General features: G+C 42.8%; 30 non-coding genes across 30 annotated transcripts; all 30 read right to left on the bottom strand.

Annotated features, from left to right (window-relative positions):
- Positions 1–837: 837 nt before the first annotated feature.
- On the bottom strand, positions 838–919 carry trnas-gcu (transfer RNA serine (anticodon GCU)). The gene has a single exon. It is a non-coding gene; the product is annotated as a tRNA-Ser (tRNA).
- A 479-nt stretch (positions 920–1,398) lies between these two features.
- Positions 1,399–1,480, bottom strand: trnas-gcu (transfer RNA serine (anticodon GCU)). The gene has a single exon. It is a non-coding gene; the product is annotated as a tRNA-Ser (tRNA).
- Positions 1,481–1,956: 476 nt separating this feature from the next.
- trnas-gcu (transfer RNA serine (anticodon GCU)) lies at positions 1,957–2,038 on the bottom strand. Its single transcript has one exon. It is a non-coding gene; the product is annotated as a tRNA-Ser (tRNA).
- Positions 2,039–2,524: 486 nt separating this feature from the next.
- On the bottom strand, positions 2,525–2,606 carry trnas-gcu (transfer RNA serine (anticodon GCU)). The gene has a single exon. It is a non-coding gene; the product is annotated as a tRNA-Ser (tRNA).
- Positions 2,607–3,084: 478 nt separating this feature from the next.
- Positions 3,085–3,166, bottom strand: trnas-gcu (transfer RNA serine (anticodon GCU)). Its single transcript has one exon. It is a non-coding gene; the product is annotated as a tRNA-Ser (tRNA).
- An 827-nt stretch (positions 3,167–3,993) lies between these two features.
- trnas-gcu (transfer RNA serine (anticodon GCU)) lies at positions 3,994–4,075 on the bottom strand. Its single transcript has one exon. It is a non-coding gene; the product is annotated as a tRNA-Ser (tRNA).
- A 479-nt stretch (positions 4,076–4,554) lies between these two features.
- trnas-gcu (transfer RNA serine (anticodon GCU)) lies at positions 4,555–4,636 on the bottom strand. Its single transcript has one exon. It is a non-coding gene; the product is annotated as a tRNA-Ser (tRNA).
- A 482-nt stretch (positions 4,637–5,118) lies between these two features.
- trnas-gcu (transfer RNA serine (anticodon GCU)) lies at positions 5,119–5,200 on the bottom strand. The gene has a single exon. It is a non-coding gene; the product is annotated as a tRNA-Ser (tRNA).
- A 479-nt stretch (positions 5,201–5,679) lies between these two features.
- trnas-gcu (transfer RNA serine (anticodon GCU)) lies at positions 5,680–5,761 on the bottom strand. Its single transcript has one exon. It is a non-coding gene; the product is annotated as a tRNA-Ser (tRNA).
- A 1,377-nt stretch (positions 5,762–7,138) lies between these two features.
- Positions 7,139–7,220, bottom strand: trnas-gcu (transfer RNA serine (anticodon GCU)). Its single transcript has one exon. It is a non-coding gene; the product is annotated as a tRNA-Ser (tRNA).
- Positions 7,221–7,699: 479 nt separating this feature from the next.
- trnas-gcu (transfer RNA serine (anticodon GCU)) lies at positions 7,700–7,781 on the bottom strand. The gene has a single exon. It is a non-coding gene; the product is annotated as a tRNA-Ser (tRNA).
- Positions 7,782–8,263: 482 nt separating this feature from the next.
- Positions 8,264–8,345, bottom strand: trnas-gcu (transfer RNA serine (anticodon GCU)). The gene has a single exon. It is a non-coding gene; the product is annotated as a tRNA-Ser (tRNA).
- Positions 8,346–8,994: 649 nt separating this feature from the next.
- Positions 8,995–9,076, bottom strand: trnas-gcu (transfer RNA serine (anticodon GCU)). The gene has a single exon. It is a non-coding gene; the product is annotated as a tRNA-Ser (tRNA).
- A 650-nt stretch (positions 9,077–9,726) lies between these two features.
- trnas-gcu (transfer RNA serine (anticodon GCU)) lies at positions 9,727–9,808 on the bottom strand. Its single transcript has one exon. It is a non-coding gene; the product is annotated as a tRNA-Ser (tRNA).
- A 649-nt stretch (positions 9,809–10,457) lies between these two features.
- trnas-gcu (transfer RNA serine (anticodon GCU)) lies at positions 10,458–10,539 on the bottom strand. The gene has a single exon. It is a non-coding gene; the product is annotated as a tRNA-Ser (tRNA).
- A 479-nt stretch (positions 10,540–11,018) lies between these two features.
- trnas-gcu (transfer RNA serine (anticodon GCU)) lies at positions 11,019–11,100 on the bottom strand. The gene has a single exon. It is a non-coding gene; the product is annotated as a tRNA-Ser (tRNA).
- Positions 11,101–11,750: 650 nt separating this feature from the next.
- trnas-gcu (transfer RNA serine (anticodon GCU)) lies at positions 11,751–11,832 on the bottom strand. Its single transcript has one exon. It is a non-coding gene; the product is annotated as a tRNA-Ser (tRNA).
- Positions 11,833–12,878: 1,046 nt separating this feature from the next.
- On the bottom strand, positions 12,879–12,960 carry trnas-gcu (transfer RNA serine (anticodon GCU)). The gene has a single exon. It is a non-coding gene; the product is annotated as a tRNA-Ser (tRNA).
- Positions 12,961–13,438: 478 nt separating this feature from the next.
- Positions 13,439–13,520, bottom strand: trnas-gcu (transfer RNA serine (anticodon GCU)). Its single transcript has one exon. It is a non-coding gene; the product is annotated as a tRNA-Ser (tRNA).
- A 649-nt stretch (positions 13,521–14,169) lies between these two features.
- trnas-gcu (transfer RNA serine (anticodon GCU)) lies at positions 14,170–14,251 on the bottom strand. The gene has a single exon. It is a non-coding gene; the product is annotated as a tRNA-Ser (tRNA).
- A 479-nt stretch (positions 14,252–14,730) lies between these two features.
- Positions 14,731–14,812, bottom strand: trnas-gcu (transfer RNA serine (anticodon GCU)). Its single transcript has one exon. It is a non-coding gene; the product is annotated as a tRNA-Ser (tRNA).
- Positions 14,813–15,418: 606 nt separating this feature from the next.
- On the bottom strand, positions 15,419–15,500 carry trnas-gcu (transfer RNA serine (anticodon GCU)). The gene has a single exon. It is a non-coding gene; the product is annotated as a tRNA-Ser (tRNA).
- Positions 15,501–15,979: 479 nt separating this feature from the next.
- On the bottom strand, positions 15,980–16,061 carry trnas-gcu (transfer RNA serine (anticodon GCU)). Its single transcript has one exon. It is a non-coding gene; the product is annotated as a tRNA-Ser (tRNA).
- Positions 16,062–17,287: 1,226 nt separating this feature from the next.
- trnas-gcu (transfer RNA serine (anticodon GCU)) lies at positions 17,288–17,369 on the bottom strand. The gene has a single exon. It is a non-coding gene; the product is annotated as a tRNA-Ser (tRNA).
- Positions 17,370–17,848: 479 nt separating this feature from the next.
- Positions 17,849–17,930, bottom strand: trnas-gcu (transfer RNA serine (anticodon GCU)). Its single transcript has one exon. It is a non-coding gene; the product is annotated as a tRNA-Ser (tRNA).
- A 501-nt stretch (positions 17,931–18,431) lies between these two features.
- trnas-gcu (transfer RNA serine (anticodon GCU)) lies at positions 18,432–18,513 on the bottom strand. The gene has a single exon. It is a non-coding gene; the product is annotated as a tRNA-Ser (tRNA).
- A 482-nt stretch (positions 18,514–18,995) lies between these two features.
- Positions 18,996–19,077, bottom strand: trnas-gcu (transfer RNA serine (anticodon GCU)). The gene has a single exon. It is a non-coding gene; the product is annotated as a tRNA-Ser (tRNA).
- A 1,116-nt stretch (positions 19,078–20,193) lies between these two features.
- trnas-gcu (transfer RNA serine (anticodon GCU)) lies at positions 20,194–20,275 on the bottom strand. Its single transcript has one exon. It is a non-coding gene; the product is annotated as a tRNA-Ser (tRNA).
- A 1,039-nt stretch (positions 20,276–21,314) lies between these two features.
- Positions 21,315–21,396, bottom strand: trnas-gcu (transfer RNA serine (anticodon GCU)). The gene has a single exon. It is a non-coding gene; the product is annotated as a tRNA-Ser (tRNA).
- A 506-nt stretch (positions 21,397–21,902) lies between these two features.
- Positions 21,903–21,984, bottom strand: trnas-gcu (transfer RNA serine (anticodon GCU)). The gene has a single exon. It is a non-coding gene; the product is annotated as a tRNA-Ser (tRNA).
- Between the last annotated feature and the right edge of the window lie 269 nt (positions 21,985–22,253).

The raw sequence follows: 22,253 nt of genomic DNA, 5'->3' as shown, positions 1-22,253 counted from the left end.
TAACCCATGCATGCAGAGCACAATGGATTAGCAGTCCATCGCCTTAACCACTCAGATACCAAGTCCTGTGCTCTCGCTGTGGCAGTCAGCAATTTTACCAGTGTTTGTGAAAGTCAAAATCTTCCAGTGCCAAAATAAAGCACAGAAATTTAATTGTTACACGATGAGGATGGGATTCGAACCCATGCATGCAGAGCACAATGGATTAGCAGTCCATCGCCTTTAACCAGTCCTGTGCTCTCGCTGTGGCAGTCCAATTTTACCAAAATCTTCCAGTGAAATCAATGAAATTTTGAAGTGAGGATGGGATTCAAATGAATTTAACCAACGTGCCTTCAAAAATCCTGTATTTTGAAGTGGCAAATGAATTTAAAAAACTGTAGTTGCTGTATGTAAACCCTAGATTGAAATCAATGAAAGTTCGGCAGAGCAATGGCAAGGCCATGTGTCGATCCCATCGAGACATTTAATGTAAGAGAGGAAATAAAAAACGTGTTGTCAGGCCGAGTGGTCTCAAGTGCTTGATTAAGTGTGTTGAGGTGTCGGTTCAAATCCCACCATTGAGGTTGCCCTTGGTGAAGCTATTCTTCAATACCTGAATCTTATTAGTCACTCTAGGATTGCGCAGGATTCTATATTCATGTGGGGCCATGTAAGAGAGGAAATAACAAATGTTTTGTGAAGAGGTTGGTGTTATAACACACATGCAGTTCATCGCCTTCACCACTCAGATACCAAGTCCTGTGCTCTCGCTGTGGCAGTCAGCAATTTTACCAGTGTTTGTGAAAGTCAAAATCTTCCAGTGCCAAAATAAAGCACAGAAATTTAATTGTTACACGATGAGGATGGGATTCGAACCCATGCATGCAGAGCACAATGGATTAGCAGTCCATCGCCTTAACCACTCGGCCACCTCATCCTGTATTTTGAAGTGGCAAATGAATTTAAAAAACTGTAGTTGCTGTATGTAAACCCTAGATTGAAATCAATGAAATTTCGGCAGAGCAATGGCAAGGCCATGTGTCGATCCCATCGAGACATTTAACAAACGTGTTGTCAGGCCGAGTGGTCTCAAGTGCTTGATTAAGTGTGTTGAGGTGTCGGTTCAAATCCCACCATTGAGGTTGCCCTTGGTGAAGCTATTCTTCAATACCTGAATCTTATTAGTCACTCTAGGATTGCGCAGGATTCTATATTCATGTGGGGCCATGTAAGAGAGGAAATAACAAATGTTTTGTGAAGAGGTTGGTGTTATAATCCACACATGCAGTTCATCGCCTTCACCACTCAGATACCAAGTCCTGTGCTCTCGCTGTGGGCAGTCAGCAATTTTACCAGTGTTTGTGAAAGTCAAAATCTTCCAGTGCCAAAATAAAGCACAGAAATTTAATTGTTACACGATGAGGATGGGATTCGAACCCATGCATGCAGAGCACAATGGATTAGCAGTCCATCGCCTTAACCACTCGGCCACCTCATCCTGTATTGAAGTGGCAAATGAATTTAAAAACTGTAGTTGCTGTATGTAAACCCTAGATTGAAATCAATGAAAGTTCGGCAGAGCAATGGCAAGGCCATGTGTCGATCCCATCGAGACATTTAACAAACGTGTTGTCAGGCCGAGTGGTCTCAAGTGCTTGATTAAGTGTGTTGAGGTGTCGGTTCAAATCCCACCATTGAGGTTGCCCTTGGTGAAGCTATTCTTCAATACCTGAATCTTATTAGTCACTCTAGGATTGCGCAGGGATTCTATATTCATGTGGGGCCATGTAAGAGAGGAAATAACAAATGTTTTGTGAAGAGGTTGGTGTTATAATCCACACATGCAGTTCATCGCCTTCACCACTCAGATACCAAGTCCTGTGCTCTCGCTGTGGCAGTCAGCAATTTTACCAGTGTTTGTGAAAGTCAAAATCTTCCAGTGCCAAAATAAAGCACAGAAATTTAATTGTTACACGATGAGGATGGGATTCGAACCCATGCATGCAGAGCACAATGGATTAGCAGTCCATCGCCTTAACCACTCGGCCACCTCATCCTGTATTTTGAAGTGGCAAATGAATTTAAAAAACTGTAGTTGCTGTATGTAAACCCTAGATTGAAATCAATGAAATTTCGGCAGAGCAATGGCAAGGCCATGTGTCGATCCCATCGAGACATTTAACAAACGTGTTGTCAGGCCGAGTGGTCTCAAGTGCTTGATTAAGTGTGTTGAGGTGTCGGTTCAAATCCCACCATTGAGGTTGCCCTTGGTGAAGCTATTCTTCAATACCTGAATCTTATTAGTCACTCTAGGATTGCGCAGGATTCTATATTCATGTGGGGCCATGTAAGAGAGGAAATAACAAATGTTTTGTGAAGAGGTTGGTGTTATAATCCACACATGCAGTTCATCGCCAGTCCATCGCCACCACTCAGATACCAAGTCCTGTGCTCTCGCTGTGGCAGTCAGCAATTTTACCAGTGTTTGTGAAAGTCAAAATCTTCCAGTGCCAAAATAAAGCACAGAAATTTAATTGTTACACGATGAGGATGGGATTCGAACCCATGCATGCAGAGCACAATGGATTAGCAGTCCATCGCCTTAACCACTCGGCCACCTCATCCTGTATTTTGAAGTGGCAAATGAATTTAAAAACTGTAGTTGCTGTATGTAAACCCTAGATTGAAATCAATGAAATTTCGGCAGAGCAATGGCAAGGCCATGTGTCGATCCCATCGAGACATTTAACAAACGTGTTGTCAGGCCGAGTGGTCTCAAGTGCTTGATTAAGTGTGTTGAGGTGTCGGTTCAAATCCCACCATTGAGGTTGCCCTTGGTGAAGCTATTCTTCAATACCTGAATCTTATTAGTCACTCTAGGATTGCGCAGGGATTCTATATTCATGTGGGGCCATGTAAGAGAGGAAATAACAAATGTTTTGTGAAGAGGTTGGTGTTATAATCCACACATGCAGTTCATCGCCTTCACCACTCAGATACCAAGTCCTGTGCTCTCGCTGTGGCAGTCAGCAATTTTACCAGTGTTTGTGAAAGTCAAAATCTTCCAGTGCCAAAATAAAGCACAGAAATTTAATTGTTACACGATGAGGATGGGATTCGAACCCATGCATGCAGAGCACAATGGATTAGCAGTCCATCGCCTTAACCACTCGGCCACCTCATCCTGTATTTTGAAGTGGCAAATGAATTTAAAAAACTGTAGTTGCTGTATGTAAACCCTAGATTGAAATCAATGAAATTTCGGCAGAGCAATGGCAAGGCCATGTGTCGATCCCATCGAGACATTTAACAAACGTGTTGTCAGGCCGAGTGGTCTCAAGTGCTTGATTAAGTGTGTTGAGGTGTCGGTTCAAATCCCACCATTGAGGTTGCCCTTGGTGAAGCTATTCTTCAATACCTGAATCTTATTAGTCACTCTAGGATTGCGCAGGGATTCTATATTCATGTGGGGCCATGTAAGAGAGGAAATAACAAATGTTTTGTGAAGAGGTTGGTGTTATAATCCACACATGCAGTTCATCGCCTTCACCACTCAGATACCAAGTCCTGTGCTCTCGCTGTGGCAGTCAGCAATTTTACCAGTGTTTGTGAAAGTCAAAATCTTTCAGTGCCAAAAAAAGCACAGAATTTTAATTGTTATACAATGAGATTCTAACCCATGCATGCAGAGCACAATGGATTAGCAGTCCATCGCCTTAACCACTCAGATACCAAGTCCTGTGCTCTCGCTGTGGCAGTCAGCAATTTTACCAGTGTTTGTGAAAGTCAAAATCTTCCAGTGCCAAAATAAAGCACAGAAATTTAATTGTTACACGATGAGGATGGGATTCGAACCCATGCATGCAGAGCACAATGGATTAGCAGTCCATCGCCTTAACCACTCAGATACCAAGTCCTGTGCTCTCGCTGTGGCAGTCAGCAATTTTACCAGTGTTTGTGAAAGTCAAAATCTTCCAGTGCCAAAATAAAGCACAGAAATTTATTGTTACACGATGAGGATGGGATTCGAACCCATGCATGCAGAGCACAATGGATTAGCAGTCCATCGCCTTAACCACTCGGCCACCTCATCCTGTATTTTGAAGTGGCAAATGAATTTAAAAAACTGTAGTTGCTGTATGTAAACCCTAGATTGAAATCAATGAAATTTCGGCAGAGCAATGGCAAGGCCATGTGTCGATCCCATCGAGACATTTAACAAACGTGTTGTCAGGCCGAGTGGTCTCAAGTGCTTGATTAAGTGTGTTGAGGTGTCGGTTCAAATCCCACCATTGAGGTTGCCCTTGGTGAAGCTATTCTTCAATACCTGAATCTTATTAGTCACTCTAGGATTGCGCAGGGATTCTATATTCATGTGGGGCCATGTAAGAGAGGAAATAACAAATGTTTTGTGAAGAGGTTGGTGTTATAATCCACACATGCAGTTCATCGCCTTCACCACTCAGATACCAAGTCCTGTGCTCTCGCTGTGGCAGTCAGCAATTTTACCAGTGTTTGTGAAAGTCAAAATCTTCCAGTGCCAAAATAAAGCACAGAAATTTAATTGTTACACGATGAGGATGGGATTCGAACCCATGCATGCAGAGCACAATGGATTAGCAGTCCATCGCCTTAACCACTCGGCCACCTCATCCTGTATTTTGAAGTGGCAAATGAATTTAAAAAACTGTAGTTGCTGTATGTAAACCCTAGATTGAAATCAATGAAATTTCGGCAGAGCAATGGCAAGGCCATGTGTCGATCCCATCGAGACATTTAACAAACGTGTTGTCAGGCCGAGTGGTCTCAAGTGCTTGATTAAGTGTGTTGAGGTGTCGGTTCAAATCCCACCATTGAGGTTGCCCTTGGTGAAGCTATTCTTCAATACCTGAATCTTATTAGTCACTCTAGGATTGCGCAGGGATTCTATATTCATGTGGGGCCATGTAAGAGAGGAAATAACAAATGTTTTGTGAAGAGGTTGGTGTTATAATCCACACATGCAGTTCATCGCCTTCACCACTCAGATACCAAGTCCTGTGCTCTCGCTGTGGCAGTCAGCAATTTTACCAGTGTTTGTGAAAGTCAAAATCTTCCAGTGCCAAAATAAAGCACAGCCAAAATTTAATTGTTACACGATGAGGATGGGATTCGAACCCATGCATGCAGAGCACAATGGATTAGCAGTCCATCGCCTTAACCACTCGGCCACCTCATCCTGTATTTTGAAGTGGCAAATGAATTTAAAAAACTGTAGTTGCTGTATGTAAACCCTAGATTGAAATCAATGAAATTTCGGCAGAGCAATGGCAAGGCCATGTGTCGATCCCATCGAGACATTTAACAAACGTGTTGTCAGGCCGAGTGGTCTCAAGTGCTTGATTAAGTGTGTTGAGGTGTCGGTTCAAATCCCACCATTGAGGTTGCCCTTGGTGAAGCTATTCTTCAATACCTGAATCTTATTAGTCACTCTAGGATTGCGCAGGGATTCTATATTCATGTGGGGCCATGTAAGAGAGGAAATAACAAATGTTTTGTGAAGAGGTTGGTGTTATAATCCACACATGCAGTTCATCGCCTTCACCACTCAGATACCAAGTCCTGTGCTCTCGCTGTGGCAGTCAGCAATTTTACCAGTGTTTGTGAAAGTCAAAATCTTCCAGTGCCAAAATAAAGCACAGAAATTTAATTGTTACACGATGAGGATGGGATTCGAACCCATGCATGCAGAGCACAATGGATTAGCAGTCCATCGCCTTAACCACTCGGCCACCTCATCCTGTATTTTGAAGTGGCAAATGAATTTAAAAACTGTAGTTGCTGTATGTAAACCCTAGATTGAAATCAATGAAATTTCGGCAGAGCAATGGCAAGGCCATGTGTCGATCCCATCGAGACATTTAACAAACGTGTTGTCAGGCCGAGTGGTCTCAAGTGCTTGATTAAGTGTGTTGAGGTGTCGGTTCAAATCCCACCATTGAGGTTGCCCTTGGTGAAGCTATTCTTCAATACCTGAATCTTATTAGTCACTCTAGGATTGCGCAGCGATTCTATATTCATGTGGGGCCATGTAAGAGAGGAAATAACAAATGTTTTGTGAAGAGGTTGGTGTTATAATCCACACATGCAGTTCATCGCCTTCACCACTCAGATACCAAGTCCTGTGCTCTCGCTGTGGCAGTCAGCAATTTTACCAGTGTTTGTGAAAGTCAAAATCTTCCAGTGCCAAAATAAAGCACAGAAATGTAATTGTTAGACGATGAGATTCGAACCCATGCATGCAGAGCACAATGGATTAGCAGTCCATCGCCTTAACCACTCGGCCACCTCATCCTGTATTTTGAAGTGGCAAATGAATTTAAAAAACTGTAGTTGATGTATGTAAACCCTAGATTGAAATCAATGAAATTTCGGCAGAGCAATGGCAAGGCCATGTGTCGATCCCATCGAGACATTTAACAAACGTGTTGTCAGGCCGAGTGGTCTCAAGTGCTTGATTAAGTGTGTTGAGGTGTCGGTTCAAATCCCACCATTGAGGTTGCCCTTGGTGAAGCTATTCTTCAATACCTGAATCTTATTAGTCACTCTAGGATTGCGCAGGGATTCTATATTCATGTGGGGCCATGTAAGAGAGGAAATAACAAATGTTTTGTGAAGAGGTTGGTGTTATAATCCACACATGCAGTTCATCGCCTTCACCACTCAGATACCAAGTCCTGTGCTCTCGCTGTGGCAGTCAGCAATTTTACCAGTGTTTGTGAAAGTCAAAATCTTCCAGTGCCAAAATAAAGCACAGAATTTTAATTGTTATACAATGAGATTCTAACCCATGCATGCAGAGCACAATGGATTAGCAGTCCATCGCCTTAACCACTCAGATACCAAGTCCTGTGCTCTCGCTGTGGCAGTCAGCAATTTTACCAGTGTTTGTGAAAGTCAAAATCTTCCAGTGCCAAAATAAAGCACAGAATTTTAATTGTTATACAATGAGATTCTAACCCATGCATGCAGAGCACAATGGATTAGCAGTCCATCGCCTTAACCACTCAGATACCAAGTCCTGTGCTCTCGCTGTGGCAGTCAGCAATTTTACCAGTGTTTGTGAAAGTCAAAATCTTCCAGTGCCAAAATAAAGCACAGAAATTTAATTGTTACACGATGAGGATGGGATTCGAACCCATGCATGCAGAGCACAATGGATTAGCAGTCCATCGCCTTAACCACTCGGCCACCTCATCCTGTATTTTGAAGTGGCAAATGAATTTAAAAAACTGTAGTTGCTGTATGTAAACCCTAGATTGAAATCAATGAAATTTCGGCAGAGCAATGGCAAGGCCATGTGTCGATCCCATCGAGACATTTAACAAACGTGTTGTCAGGCCGAGTGGTCTCAAGTGCTTGATTAAGTGTGTTGAGGTGTCGGTTCAAATCCCACCATTGAGGTTGCCCTTGGTGAAGCTATTCTTCAATACCTGAATCTTATTAGTCACTCTAGGATTGCGCAGGGATTCTATATTCATGTGGGGCCATGTAAGAGAGGAAATAACAAATGTTTTGTGAAGAGGTTGGTGTTATAATCCACACATGCAGTTCATCGCCTTCACCACTCAGATACCAAGTCCTGTGCTCTCGCTGTGGCAGTCAGCAATTTTACCAGTGTTTGTGAAAGTCAAAATCTTCCAGTGCCAAAATAAAGCACAGAAATTTAATTGTTACACGATGAGGATGGGATTCGAACCCATGCATGCAGAGCACAATGGATTAGCAGTCCATCGCCTTAACCACTCGGCCACCTCATCCTGTATTTTGAAGTGGCAAATGAATTTAAAAAACTGTAGTTGCTGTATGTAAACCCTAGATTGAAATCAATGAAATTTCGGCAGAGCAATGGCAAGGCCATGTGTCGATCCCATCGAGACATTTAACAAACGTGTTGTCAGGCCGAGTGGTCTCAAGTGCTTGATTAAGTGTGTTGAGGTGTCGGTTCAAATCCCACCATTGAGGTTGCCCTTGGTGAAGCTATTCTTCAATACCTGAATCTTATTAGTCACTCTAGGATTGCGCAGGGATTCTATATTCATGTGGGGCCATGTAAGAGAGGAAATAACAAATGTTTTGTGAAGAGGTTGGTGTTATAATCCACACATGCAGTTCATCGCCTTCACCACTCAGATACCAAGTCCTGTGCTCTCGCTATGGCAGTCAGCAATTTTACCAGTGTTTGTGAAAGTCAAAATCTTCCGGTACCAAAATAAAGCAGAACAGAAATTAAATTGTTACACGATGAGGATGGGATTCGAACCCATGCATGCAGAGCACAATGGATTAGCAGTCCATCGCCTTAACCACTCGGCCACCTCATCCTGTATTTTGAAGTGGCAAATGAATTTAAAAAACTGTAGTTGCTGTATGTAAACCCTAGATTGAAATCAATGAAATTTCGGCAGAGCAATGGCAAGGCCATGTGTCGATCCCATCGAGACATTTAACAAACGTGTTGTCAGGCCGAGTGGTCTCAAGTGCTTGATTAAGTGTGTTGAGGTGTCGGTTCAAATCCCACCATTGAGGTTGCCCTTGGTGAAGCTATTCTTCAATACCTGAATCTTATTAGTCACTCTAGGATTGCGCAGGGATTCTATATTCATGTGGGGCCATGTAAGAGAGGAAATAACAAATGTTTTGTGAAGAGGTTGGTGTTATAATCCACACATGCAGTTCATCGCCTTCACCACTCAGATACCAAGTCCTGTGCTCCGCTGTGGCAGTCAGCAATTCTACCAGTGTTTGTGAAAGTCAAAATCTTTCAGTGCCAAAAAAAGCACAGAATTTTAATTGTTATACAATGAGATTCTAACCCATGCATGCAGAGCACAATGGATTAGCAGTCCATCGCCTTAACCACTCAGATACCAAGTCCTGTGCTCTCGCTGTGGCAGTCAGCAATTTTACCAGTGTTTGTGAAAGTCAAAATCTTCCAGTGCCAAAATAAAGCACAGAAATTTAATTGTTACACGATGAGGATGGGATTCGAACCCATGCATGCAGAGCACAATGGATTAGCAGTCCATCGCCTTAACCACTCGGCCACCTCATCCTGTATTTTGAAGTGGCAAATGAATTTAAAAAACTGTAGTTGCTGTATGTAAACCCTAGATTGAAATCAATGAAATTTCGGCAGAGCAATGGCAAGGCCATGTGTCGATCCCATCGAGACATTTAACAAACGTGTTGTCAGGCCGAGTGGTCTCAAGTGCTTGATTAAGTGTGTTGAGGTGTCGGTTCAAATCCCACCATTGAGGTTGCCCTTGGTGAAGCTATTCTTCAATACCTGAATCTTATTAGTCACTCTAGGATTGCGCAGGGATTCTATATTCATGTGGGGCCATGTAAGAGAGGAAATAACAAATGTTTTGTGAAGAGGTTGGTGTTATAATCCACACATGCAGTTCATCGCCTTCACCACTCAGATACCAAGTCCTGTGCTCTCGCTGTGGCAGTCAGCAATTCTACCAGTGTTTGTGAAAGTCAAAATCTTTCAGTGCCAAAAAAAGCACAGAATTTTAATTGTTATACAATGAGATTCTAACCCATGCATGCAGAGCACAATGGATTAGCAGTCCATCGCCTTAACCACTCAGATACCAAGTCCTGTGCTCTCGCTGTGGCAGTCAGCAATTTTACCAGTGTTTGTGAAAGTCAAAATCTTCCAGTGCCAAAATAAAGCACAGAAATTTAATTGTTACACGATGAGGATGGGATTCGAACCCATGCATGCAGAGCACAATGGATTAGCAGTCCATCGCCTTAACCACTCGGCCACCTCATCCTGTATTTTGAAGTGGCAAATGAATTTAAAAAACTGTAGTTGCTGTATGTAAACCCTAGATTGAAATCAATGAAATTTCGGCAGAGCAATGGCAAGGCCATGTGTCGATCCCATCGAGACATTTAACAAACGTGTTGTCAGGCCGAGTGGTCTCAAGTGCTTGATTAAGTGTGTTGAGGTGTCGGTTCAAATCCCACCATTGAGGTTGCCCTTGGTGAAGCTATTCTTCAATACCTGAATCTTATTAGTCACTCTAGGATTGCGCAGGGATTCTATATTCATGTGGGGCCATGTAAGAGAGGAAATAACAAATGTTTTGTGAAGAGGTTGGTGTTATAATCCACACATGCAGTTCATCGCCTTCACCACTCAGATACCAAGTCCTGTGCTCTCGCTGTGGCAGTCAGCAATTTTACCAGTGTTTGTGAAGTCAAAATCTTTCAGTGCCAAAAAAAGCACAGAATTTTAATTGTTATACAATGAGATTCTAACCCATGCATGCAGAGCACAATGGATTAGCAGTCCATCGCCTTAACCACTCAGATACCAAGTCCTGTGCTCTCGCTGTGGCAGTCAGCAATTTTACCAGTGTTTGTGAAAGTCAAAATCTTCCAGTGCCAAAATAAAGCACAGAAATTTAATTGTTACACGATGAGGATGGGATTCGAACCCATGCATGCAGAGCACAATGGATTAGCAGTCCATCGCCTTAACCACTCGGCCACCTCATCCTGTATTTTGAAGTGGCAAATGAATTTAAAAAACTGTAGTTGCTGTATGTAAACCCTAGATTGAAATCAATGAAATTTCGGCAGAGCAATGGCAAGGCCATGTGTCGATCCCATCGAGACATTTAACAAACGTGTTGTCAGGCCGAGTGGTCTCAAGTGCTTGATTAAGTGTGTTGAGGTGTCGGTTCAAATCCCACCATTGAGGTTGCCCTTGGTGAAGCTATTCTTCAATACCTGAATCTTATTAGTCACTCTAGGATTGCGCAGGGATTCTATATTCATGTGGGGCCATGTAAGAGAGGAAATAACAAATGTTTTGTGAAGAGGTTGGTGTTATAATCCACACATGCAGTTCATCGCCTTCACCACTCAGATACCAAGTCCTGTGCTCTCGCTGTGGCAGTCAGCAATTTTACCAGTGTTTGTGAAAGTCAAAATCTTCCAGTGCCAAAATAAAGCACAGAAATTTAATTGTTACACGATGAGGATGGGATTCGAACCCATGCATGCAGAGCACAATGGATTAGCAGTCCATCGCCTTAACCACTCGGCCACCTCATCCTGTATTTTGAAGTGGCAAATGAATTTAAAAAACTGTAGTTGCTGTATGTAAACCCTAGATTGAAATCAATGAAATTTCGGCAGAGCAATGGCAAGGCCATGTGTCGATCCCATCGAGACATTTAACAAACGTGTTGTCAGGCCGAGTGGTCTCAAGTGCTTGATTAAGTGTGTTGAGGTGTCGGTTCAAATCCCACCATTGAGGTTGCCCTTGGTGAAGCTATTCTTCAATACCTGAATCTTATTAGTCACTCTAGGATTGCGCAGGGATTCTATATTCATGTGGGGCCATGTAAGAGAGGAAATAACAAATGTTTTGTGAAGAGGTTGGTGTTATAATCCACACATGCAGTTCATCGCCTTCACCACTCAGATACCAAGTCCTGTGCTCTCGCTGTGGCAGTCAGCAATTCTACCAGTGTTTGTGAAAGTCAAAATCTTTCAGTGCCAAAAAAAGCACAGAATTTTAATTGTTATACAATGAGATTCTAACCCATGCATGCAGAGCACAATGGATTAGCAGTCCATCGCCTTAACCACTCAGATACCAAGTCCTGTGCTCTCGCTGTGGCAGTCAGCAATTTTACCAGTGTTTGTGAAAGTCAAAATCTTCCAGTGCCAAAATAAAGCACAGAAATTTAATTGTTACACGATGAGGATGGGATTCGAACCCATGCATGCAGAGCACAATGGATTAGCAGTCCATCGCCTTAACCACTCGGCCACCTCATCCTGTATTTTGAAGTGGCAAATGAATTTAAAAAACTGTAGTTGCTGTATGTAAACCCTAGATTGAAATCAATGAAATTTCGGCAGAGCAATGGCAAGGCCATGTGTCGATCCCATCGAGACATTTAACAAACGTGTTGTCAGGCCGAGTGGTCTCAAGTGCTTGATTAAGTGTGTTGAGGTGTCGGTTCAAATCCCACCATTGAGGTTGCCCTTGGTGAAGCTATTCTTCAATACCTGAATCTTATTAGTCACTCTAGGATTGCGCAGGGATTCTATATTCATGTGGGGCCATGTAAGAGAGGAAATAACAAATGTTTTGTGAAGAGGTTGGTGTTATAATCCACACATGCAGTTCATCGCCTTCACCACTCAGATACCAAGTCCTGTGCTCTCGCTGTGGCAGTCAGCAATTTTACCAGTGTTTGTGAAAGTCAAAATCTTCCAGTGCCAAAATAAAGCACAGAAATTTAATTGTTACACGATGAGGATGGGATTCGAACCCATGCATGCAGAGCACAATGGATTAGCAGTCCATCGCCTTAACCACTAAAGCACGGCCACCTCATCCTGTATTTTGAAGTGGCAAATGAATTTAAAAAACTGTAGTTGCTGTATGTAAACCCTAGATTGAAATCAATGAAATTTCGGCAGAGCAATGGCAAGGCCATGTGTCGATCCCATCGAGACATTTAACAAACGTGTTGTCAGGCCGAGTGGTCTCAAGTGCTTGATTAAGTGTGTTGAGGTGTCGGTTCAAATCCCACCATTGAGGTTGCCCTTGGTGAAGCTATTCTTCAATACCTGAATCTTATTAGTCACTCTAGGATTGCGCAGCGATTCTATATTGATGTGGGGCCATGTAAGAGAGGAAATAACAAATGTTTTGTGAAGAGGTTGGTGTTATAATCCACACATGCAGTTCATCGCCTTCACCACTCAGATACCAAGTCCTGTGCTCTCGCTGTGGCAGTCAGCAATTTTACCAGTGTTTGTGAAAGTCAAAATCTTCCAGTGCCAAAATAAAGCACAGAAATTTAATTGTTACACGATGAGGATGGGATTCGAACCCATGCATGCAGAGCACAATGGATTAGCAGTCCATCGCCTTAACCACTCGGCCACCTCATCCTGTATTTTGAAGTGGCAAATGAATTTAAAAAACTGTAGTTGCTGTATGTAAACCCTAGATTGAAATCAATGAAATTTCGGCAGAGCAATGGCAAGGCCATGTGTCGATCCCATCGAGACATTTAACAAACGTGTTGTCAGGCCGAGTGGTCTCAAGTGCTTGATTAAGTGTGTTGAGGTGTCGGTTCAAATCCCACCATTGAGGTTGCCCTTGGTGAAGCTATTCTTCAATACCTGAATCTTATTAGTCACTCTAGGATTGCGCAGGATTCTATATTCATGTGGGGCCATGTAAGAGAGGAAATAACAAATGTTTTGTGAAGAGGTTGGTGTTATAATCCACACATGCAGTTCATCGCCTTCACCACTCAGATACCAAGTCCTGTGCTCTCGCTGTGGCAGTCAGCAATTTTACCAGTGTTTGTGAAAGTCAAAATCTTCCAGTGCCAAAATAAAGCACAGAAATTTAATTGTTACACGATGAGGATGGGATTCGAACCCATGCATGCAGAGCACAATGGATTAGCAGTCCATCGCCTTAACCACTCGGCCACCTCATCCTGTATTTTGAAGTGGCAAATGAATTTAAAAAACTGTAGTTGCTGTATGTAAACCCTAGATTGAAATCAATGAAATTTCGGCAGAGCAATGGCAAGGCCATGTGTCGATCCCATCGAGACATTTAACAAACGTGTTGTCAGGCCGAGTGGTCTCAAGTGCTTGATTAAGTGTGTTGAGGTGTCGGTTCAAATCCCACCATTGAGGTTGCCCTTGGTGAACTATTCTTCAATACCTGAATCTTATTAGTCACTCTAGGATTGCGCAGGGATTCTATATTCATGTGGGGCCATGTAAGAGAGGAAATAACAAATGTTTTGTGAAGAGGTTGGTGTTATAATCCACACATGCAGTTCATCGCCTTCACCACTCAGATACCAAGTCCTGTGCTCTCGCTGTGGCAGTCAGCAATTTTACCAGTGTTTGTGAAAGTCAAAATCTTCCAGTGCCAAAAAAAGCACAGAATTTTAATTGTTATACAATGAGATTCTAACCCATGCATGCAGAGCACAATGGATTAGCAGTCCATCGCCTTAACCACTCAGATACCAAGTCCTGTGCTCTCGCTGTGGCAGTCAGCAATTTTACCAGTGTTTGTGAAAGTCAAAATCTTCCAGTGCCAAAATAAAGCACAGAAATTTAATTGTTACACGATGAGGATGGGATTCGAACCCATGCATGCAGAGCACAATGGATTAGCAGTCCATCGCCTTAACCACTCGGCCACCTCATCCTGTATTTTGAAGTGGCAAATGAATTTAAAAAACTGTAGTTGCTGTATGTAAACCCTAGATTGAAATCAATGAAATTTCGGCAGAGCAATGGCAAGGCCATGTGTCGATCCCATCGAGACATTTAACAAACGTGTTGTCAGGCCGAGTGGTCTCAAGTGCTTGATTAAGTGTGTTGAGGTGTCGGTTCAAATCCCACCATTGAGGTTGCCCTTGGTGAAGCTATTCTTCAATACCTGAATCTTATTAGTCACTCTAGGATTGCGCAGGGATTCTATATTCATGTGGGGCCATGTAAGAGAGGAAATAACAAATGTTTTGTGAAGAGGTTGGTGTTATAATCCACACATGCAGTTCATCGCCTTCACCACTCAGATACCAAGTCCTGTGCTCTCGCTGTGGCAGTCAGCAATTTTACCAGTGTTTGTGAAAGTCAAAATCTTCCAGTGCCAAAATAAAGCACAGAAATGTAATTGTTACACGATGAGGATGGGATTCGAACCCATGCATGCAGAGCACAATGGATTAGCAGTCCATCGCCTTAACCACTCGGCCACCTCATCCTGTATTTTGAAGTGGCAAATGAATTTAAAAAAACTGTAGTTGCTGTATGTAAACCCTAGATTGAAATCAATGAAATTTCGGCAGAGCAATGGCAAGGCCATGTGTCGATCCCATCGAGACATTTAACAAACGTGTTGTCAGGCCGAGTGGTCTCAAGTGCTTGATTAAGTGTGTTGAGGTGTCGGTTCAAATCCCACCATTGAGGTTGCCCTTGGTGAAGCTATTCTTCAATACCTGAATCTTATTAGTCACTCTAGGATTGCGCAGGGATTCTATATTCATGTGGTGTTATAATCCACACATGCAGTTCATCGCCTTCACCACTCAGATACCAAGTCCTGTGCTCTCGCTGTGGCAGTCAGCAATTTTACCAGTGTTTGTGAAAGTCAAAATCTTTCAGTGCCAAAAAAAGCACAGAATTTTAATTGTTATACAATGAGATTCTAACCCATGCATGCAGAGCACAATGGATTAGCAGTCCATCGCCTTAACCACTCAGATACCAAGTCCTGTGCTCTCGCTGTGGCAGTCAGCAATTTTACCAGTGTTTGTGAAAGTCAAAATCTTCCAGTGCCAAAATAAAGCACAGAAATTTAATTGTTACACGATGAGGATGGGATTCGAACCCATGCATGCAGAGCACAATGGATTAGCAGTCCATCGCCTTAACCACTCGGCCACCTCATCCTGTATTTTGAAGTGGCAAATGAATTTAAAAAACTGTAGTTGCTGTATGTAAACCCTAGATTGAAATCAATGAAATTTCGGCAGAGCAATGGCAAGGCCATGTGTCGATCCCATCGAGACATTTAACAAACGTGTTGTCAGGCCGAGTGGTCTCAAGTGCTTGATTAAGTGTGTTGAGGTGTCGGTTCAAATCCCACCATTGAGGTTGCCCTTGGTGAAGCTATTCTTCAATACCTGAATCTTATTAGTCACTCTAGGATTGCGCAGGGATTCTATATTCATGTGGGGCCATGTAAGAGAGGAAATAACAAATGTTTTGTGAAGAGGTTGGTGTTATAATCCACACATGCAGTTCATCGCCTTCACCACTCAGATACCAAGTCCTGTGCTCTCGCTGTGGCAGTCAGCAATTTTACCAGTGTTTGTGAAAGTCAAAATCTTCCAGTGCCAAAATAAAGCACAGAAATTTAATTGTTACACGATGAGGATGGGATTCGAACCCATGCATGCAGAGCACAATGGATTAGCAGTCCATCGCCTTAACCACTCGGCCACCTCATCCTGTATTTTGAAGTGGCAAATGAATTTAAAAAACTGTAGTTGCTGTATGTAAACCCTAGATTGAAATCAATGAAATTTCGGCAGAGCAATGGCAAGGCCATGTGTCGATCCCATCGAGACATTTAACAAACGTGTTGTCAGGCCGAGTGGTCTCAAGTGCTTGATTAAGTGTGTTGAGGTGTCGGTTCAAATCCCACCATTGAGGTTGCCCTTGGTGAAGCTATTCTTCAATACCTGAATCTTATTAGTCACTCTAGGATTGCGCAGGGATTCTATATTCATGTGGGGCCATGTAAGAGAGGAAATAACAAATGTTTTGTGAAGAGGTTGGTGTTATAATCCACACATGCAGTTCATCGCCTTCACCACTCAGATACCAAGTCCTGTGCTCTCGCTGTGGCAGTCAGCAATTTTACCAGTGTTTGTGAAAGTCAAAATCTTCCAGTGCCAAAAATAAAGCACAGAATTTAAATTTTTACACAATGAGATTCTAACCCATGCATGCAGAGCACAATGGATTAGCAGTCCATCGCCTTCACCACTCAGATACCAAGTCCTGTGCTCTCGCTGTGGCAGTCAGCAATTTTACCAGTGTTTGTGAAAGTCAAAATCTTCCAGTGCCAAAATAAAGAAATTGTTACACGATGAGGATGGGATTCAAACCCATGCATGCAGAGCACAATGGATTAGCAGTCCATCGCCTTAACCACTCGGCCACCTCATCCTGTATTTTGAAGTGGCAAATGAATTTAAAAAACTGTAGTTGCTGTATGTAAACCCTAGATTGAAATCAATGAAATTTCGGCAGAGCAATGGCAAGGCCATGTGTCGATCCCATCGAGACATTTAACAAACGTGTTGTCAGGCCGAGTGGTCTCAAGTGCTTGATTAAGTGTGTTGAGGTGTCGGTTCAAATCCCACCATTGAGGTTGCCCTTGGTGAAGCTATTCTTCAATACCTGAATCTTATTAGTCACTCTAGGATTGCGCAGGGATTCTATATTCATGTGGGGCCATGTAAGAGAGGAAATAACAAATGTTTTGTGAAGAGGTTGGTGTTATAATCCACACATGCAGTTCATCGCCTTCACCACTCAGATACCAAGTCCTGTGCTCTCGCTGTGATACCAAGTCCTGTGCTCTCGCTGCAGTCAGCAATTTTACCAGTGTTTGTGAAAGTCAAAATCTTCCAGTGCCAAAATAAAGCACAGAAATTTAATTGTTACACGATGAGGATGGGATTCGAACCCATGCATGCAGAGCACAATGGATTAGCAGTCCATCGCCTTAACCACTCGGCCACCTCATCCTGTATTTTGAAGTGGCAAATGAATTTAAAAAACTGTAGTTGCTGTATGTAAACCCTAGATTGAAATCAATGAAATTTCGGCAGAGCAATGGCAAGGCCATGTGTCGATCCCATCGAGACATTTAACAAACGTGTTGTCAGGCCGAGTGGTCTCAAGTGCTTGATTAAGTGTGTTGAGGTGTCGGTTCAAATCCCACCATTGAGGTTGCCCTTGGTGAAGCTATTCTTCAATACCTGAATCTTATTAGTCACTCTAGGATTGCGCAGGGATTCTATATTCATGTGGGGCCATGTAAGAGAGGAAATAACAAATGTTTTGTGAAGAGGTTGGTGTTATAATCCACACATGCAGTTCATCGCCTTCACCACTCAGATACCAAGTCCTGTGCTCTCGCTGTGGCAGTCAGCAATTTTACCAGTGTTTGTGAAAGTCAAAATCTTCCAGTGCCAAAATAAAGCACAGAAATTTAATTGTTACACGATGAGGATGGGATTCGAACCCATGCATGCAGAGCACAATGGATTAGCAGTCCATCGCCTTAACCACTCGGCCACCTCATCCTGTATTTTGAAGTGGCAAATGAATTTAAAAAACTGTAGTTGCTGTATGTAAACCCTAGATTGAAATCAATGAAATTTCGGCAGAGCAATGGCAAGGCCATGTGTCGATCCCATCGAGACATTTAACAAACGTGTTGTCAGGCCGAGTGGTCTCAAGTGCTTGATTAAGTGTGTTGAGGTGTCGGTTCAAATCCCACCATTGAGGTTGCCCTTGGTGAAGCTATTCTTCAATACCTGAATCTTATTAGTCACTCTAGGATTGCGCAGGGATTCTATATTCATGTGGGGCCATGTAAGAGAGGAAATAACAAATGTTTTGTGAAGAGGTTGGTGTTATAATCCACACATGCAGTTCATCGCCTTCACCACTCAGATACCAAGTCCTGTGCTCTCGCTGTGGCAGTCAGCAATTTTACCAGTGTTTGTGAAAGTCAAAAAGTCAAAATCTTCCAGTGCCTTAAAAATACCAAAAGCACAGAAATCTTCCAGTTAATTGTTACACGATGAGGATGGGATTCGAACCCATGCATGCAGAGCACAATGGATTAGCAGTCCATCGCCTTAACCACTCGGCCACCTCATCCTGTATTTTGAAGTGGCAAATGAATTTAAAAAACTGTAGTTGCTGTATGTAAACCCTAGATTGAAATCAATGAAATTTCGGCAGAGCAATGGCAAGGCCATGTGTCGATCCCATCGAGACATTTAACAAACGTGTTGTCAGGCCGAGTGGTCTCAAGTGCTTGATTAAGTGTGTTGAGGTGTCGGTTCAAATCCCACCATTGAGGTTGCCCTTGGTGAAGCTATTCTTCAATACCTGAATCTTATTAGTCACTCTAGGATTGCGCAGGGATTCTATATTCATGTGGGGCCATGTAAGAGAGGAAAAATAACAAATGTTTTGTGAAGAGGTTGGTGTTATAATGCCACACATGCAGTTCATCGCCTTCACCACTCAGATACCAAGTCCTGTGCTCTCGCTGTGGCAGTCAGCAATTTTACCAGTGTTTGTGAAAGTCAAAATCTTCCAGTGCCAAAATAAAGCACAGAAATTTAATTGTTACACGATGAGGATGGGATTCGAACCCATGCATGCAGAGCACAATGGATTAGCAGTCCATCGCCTTAACCACTCGGCCACCTCATCCTGTATTTTGAAGTGGCAAATGAATTTAAAAAACTGTAGTTGCTGTATGTAAACCCTAGATTGAAATCAATGAAATTTCGGCAGAGCAATGGCAAGGCCATGTGTCGATCCCATCGAGACATTTAACAAACGTGTTGTCAGGCCGAGTGGTCTCAAGTGCTTGATTAAGTGTGTTGAGGTGTCGGTTCAAATCCCACCATTGAGGTTGCCCTTGGTGAAGCTATTCTTCAATACCTGAATCTTATTAGTCACTCTAGGATTGCGCAGGGATTCTATATTCATGTGGGGCCATGTAAGAGAGGAAATAACAAATGTTTTGTGAAGAGGTTGGTGTTATAATCCACACATGCAGTTCATCGCCTTCACCACTCAGATACCAAGTCCTGTGCTCTCGCTGTGGCAGTCAGCAATTTTACCAGTGTTTGTGAAAGTCAAAAAGTCAAAATCTTCCAGTGCACAATGGAAAATCGCCTTAAAAGCAACAGTCAAATTTAAGTGTTTTGTTCAAAATCTTCCACAAAATAAAGCACAGAAATTTAAGGATGAGGATTCGAACCCATGCATGCAGAGCACAATGGATTAGCAGTCCATCGCCTTAACCACTCGGCCACCTCATCCTGTATTTTGAAGTGGCAAATGAATTTAAAAAACTGTAGTTGCTGTATGTAAACCCTAGATTGAAATCAATGAAATTTCGGCAGAGCAATGGCAAGGCCATGTGTCGATCCCATCGAGACATTTAACAAACGTGTTGTCAGGCCGAGTGGTCTCAAGTGCTTGATTAAGTGTGTTGAGGTGTCGGTTCAAATCCCACCATTGAGGTTGCCCTTGGTGAAGCTATTCTTCAATACCTGAATCTTATTAGTCACTCTAGGATTGCGCAGGGATTCTATATTCATGTGGGGCCATGTAAGAGAGGAAATAACAAATGTTTTGTGAAGAGGTTGGTGTTATAATCCACACATGCAGTTCATCGCCTTCACCACTCAGATACCAAGTCCTGTGCTCTCGCTGTGGCAGTCAGCACCAGTGTTTTGAAAGTCAAAACCAGTGTTTGTGAAAGTCAAAATCTTCCAGTGCCAAAATCAAAAAGTGCACAGAAATTTAATTGTTACACGATGAGGATGGGATTCGAACCCATGCATGCAGAGCACAATGGATTAGCAGTCCATCGCCTTAACCACTCGGCCACCTCATCCTGTATTTTGAAGTGGCAAATGAATTTAAAAAACTGTAGTTGCTGTATGTAAACCCTAGATTGAAATCAATGAAATTTCGGCAGAGCAATGGCAAGGCCATGTGTCGATCCCATCGAGACATTTAACAAACGTGTTGTCAGGCCGAGTGGTCTCAAGTGCTTGATTAAGTGTGTTGAGGTGTCGGTTCAAATCCCACCATTGAGGTTGCCCTTGGTGAAGCTATTCTTCAATACCTGAATCTTATTAGTCACTCTAGGATTGCGCAGGGATTCTATATTCATGTGGGGCCATGTAAGAGAGGAAATAACAAATGTTTTGTGAAGAGGTTGGTGTTATAATCCACACATGCAGTTCATCGCCTTCACCACTCAGATACCAAGTCCTGTGCTCTCGCTGTGGCAGTCAGCAATTTTACCAGTGTTTGTGAAAGTCAAAATCTTCCAGTGCCAAAATAAAGCACAGAAATTTAATTGTTACACGATGAGGATGGGATTCGAACCCATGCATGCAGAGCACAATGGATTAGCAGTCCATCGCTTAACCACTCGGCCACCTCATCCTGTATTTTGAAGTGGCAAATGAATTTAAAAAACTGTAGTTGCTGTATGTAAACCCTAGATTGAAATCAATGAAATTTCGGCAGAGCAATGGCAAGGCCATGTGTCGATCCCATCGAGACATTTAACAAACGTGTTGTCAGGCCGAGTGGTCTCAAGTGCTTGATTAAGTGTGTTGAGGTGTCGGTTCAAATCCCACCATTGAGGTTGCCCTTGGTGAAGCTATTCTTCAATACCTGAATCTTATTAGTCACTCTAGGATTGCGCAGGGATTCTATATTCATGTGGGGCCATGTAAGAGAGGAAATAACAAATGTTTTGTGAAGAGGTTGGTGTTATAATCCACACATGCAGTTCATCGCCTTCACCACTCAGATACCAAGTCCTGTGCTCTCGCTGTGGCAGTCAGCAATTTTACCAGTGTTTGTGAAAGTCAAAATCTTCCAGTGCCAAAATAAAGCACAGAAATTTAATTGTTACACGATGAGGATGGGATTCGAACCCATGCATGCAGAGCACAATGGATTAGCAGTCCATCGCCTTAACCACTCGGCCACCTCATCCTGTATTTTGAAGTGGCAAATGAATTTAAAAAACTGTAGTTGCTTTTGTAAACCCTAGATTGAAATCAATGAAATTTCGGCAGAGCAATGGCAAGGCCATGTGTCGATCCCATCGAGACATTTAACAAACGTGTTGTCAGGCCGAGTGGTCTCAAGTGCTTGATTAAGTGTGTTGAGGTGTCGGTTCAAATCCCACCATTGAGGTTGCCCTTGGTGAAGCTATTCTTCAATACCTGAATCTTATTAGTCACTCTAGGATTGCGCAGGGATTCTATATTCATGTGGGGCCATGTAAGAGAGGAAATAACAAATGTTTTGTGAAGAGGTTGGTGTTATAATCCACACATGCAGTTCATCGCCTTCACCACTCAGATACCAAGTCCTGTGCTCTCGCTGTGGCAGTCAGCAATTTTACCAGTGTTTGTGTCAGCAATTTTACCAGTGTTTGTGAAAAGTCAAAATCTTCTTCCAGTGCCAAAATAAAGCACAGAAATTTAATTGTTACACGATGAGGATGGGATTCGAACCCATGCATGCAGAGCACAATGGATTAGCAGTCCATCGCCTTAACCACTCGGCCACCTCATCCTGTATTTTGAAGTGGCAAATGAATTTAAAAAACTGTAGTTGCTGTATGTAAACCCTAGATTGAAATCAATGAAATTTCGGCAGAGCAATGGCAAGGCCATGTGTCGATCCCATCGAGACATTTAACAAACGTGTTGTCAGGCCGAGTGGTCTCAAGTGCTTGATTAAGTGTGTTGAGGTGTCGGTTCAAATCCCACCATTGAGGTTGCCCTTGGTGAAGCTATTCTTCAATACCTGAATCTTATTAGTCACTCTAGGATTGCGCAGGG

The sequence above is a fragment of the Oncorhynchus keta genome, chromosome 33 (genome assembly GCF_023373465.1).
Source record: "Oncorhynchus keta strain PuntledgeMale-10-30-2019 chromosome 33, Oket_V2, whole genome shotgun sequence".
Taxonomy (NCBI): domain Eukaryota; kingdom Metazoa; phylum Chordata; class Actinopteri; order Salmoniformes; family Salmonidae; genus Oncorhynchus; species Oncorhynchus keta.
Note: the sequence above shows the minus strand (reverse complement) of the source record. Positions and strands in the feature narration are given on the sequence as shown.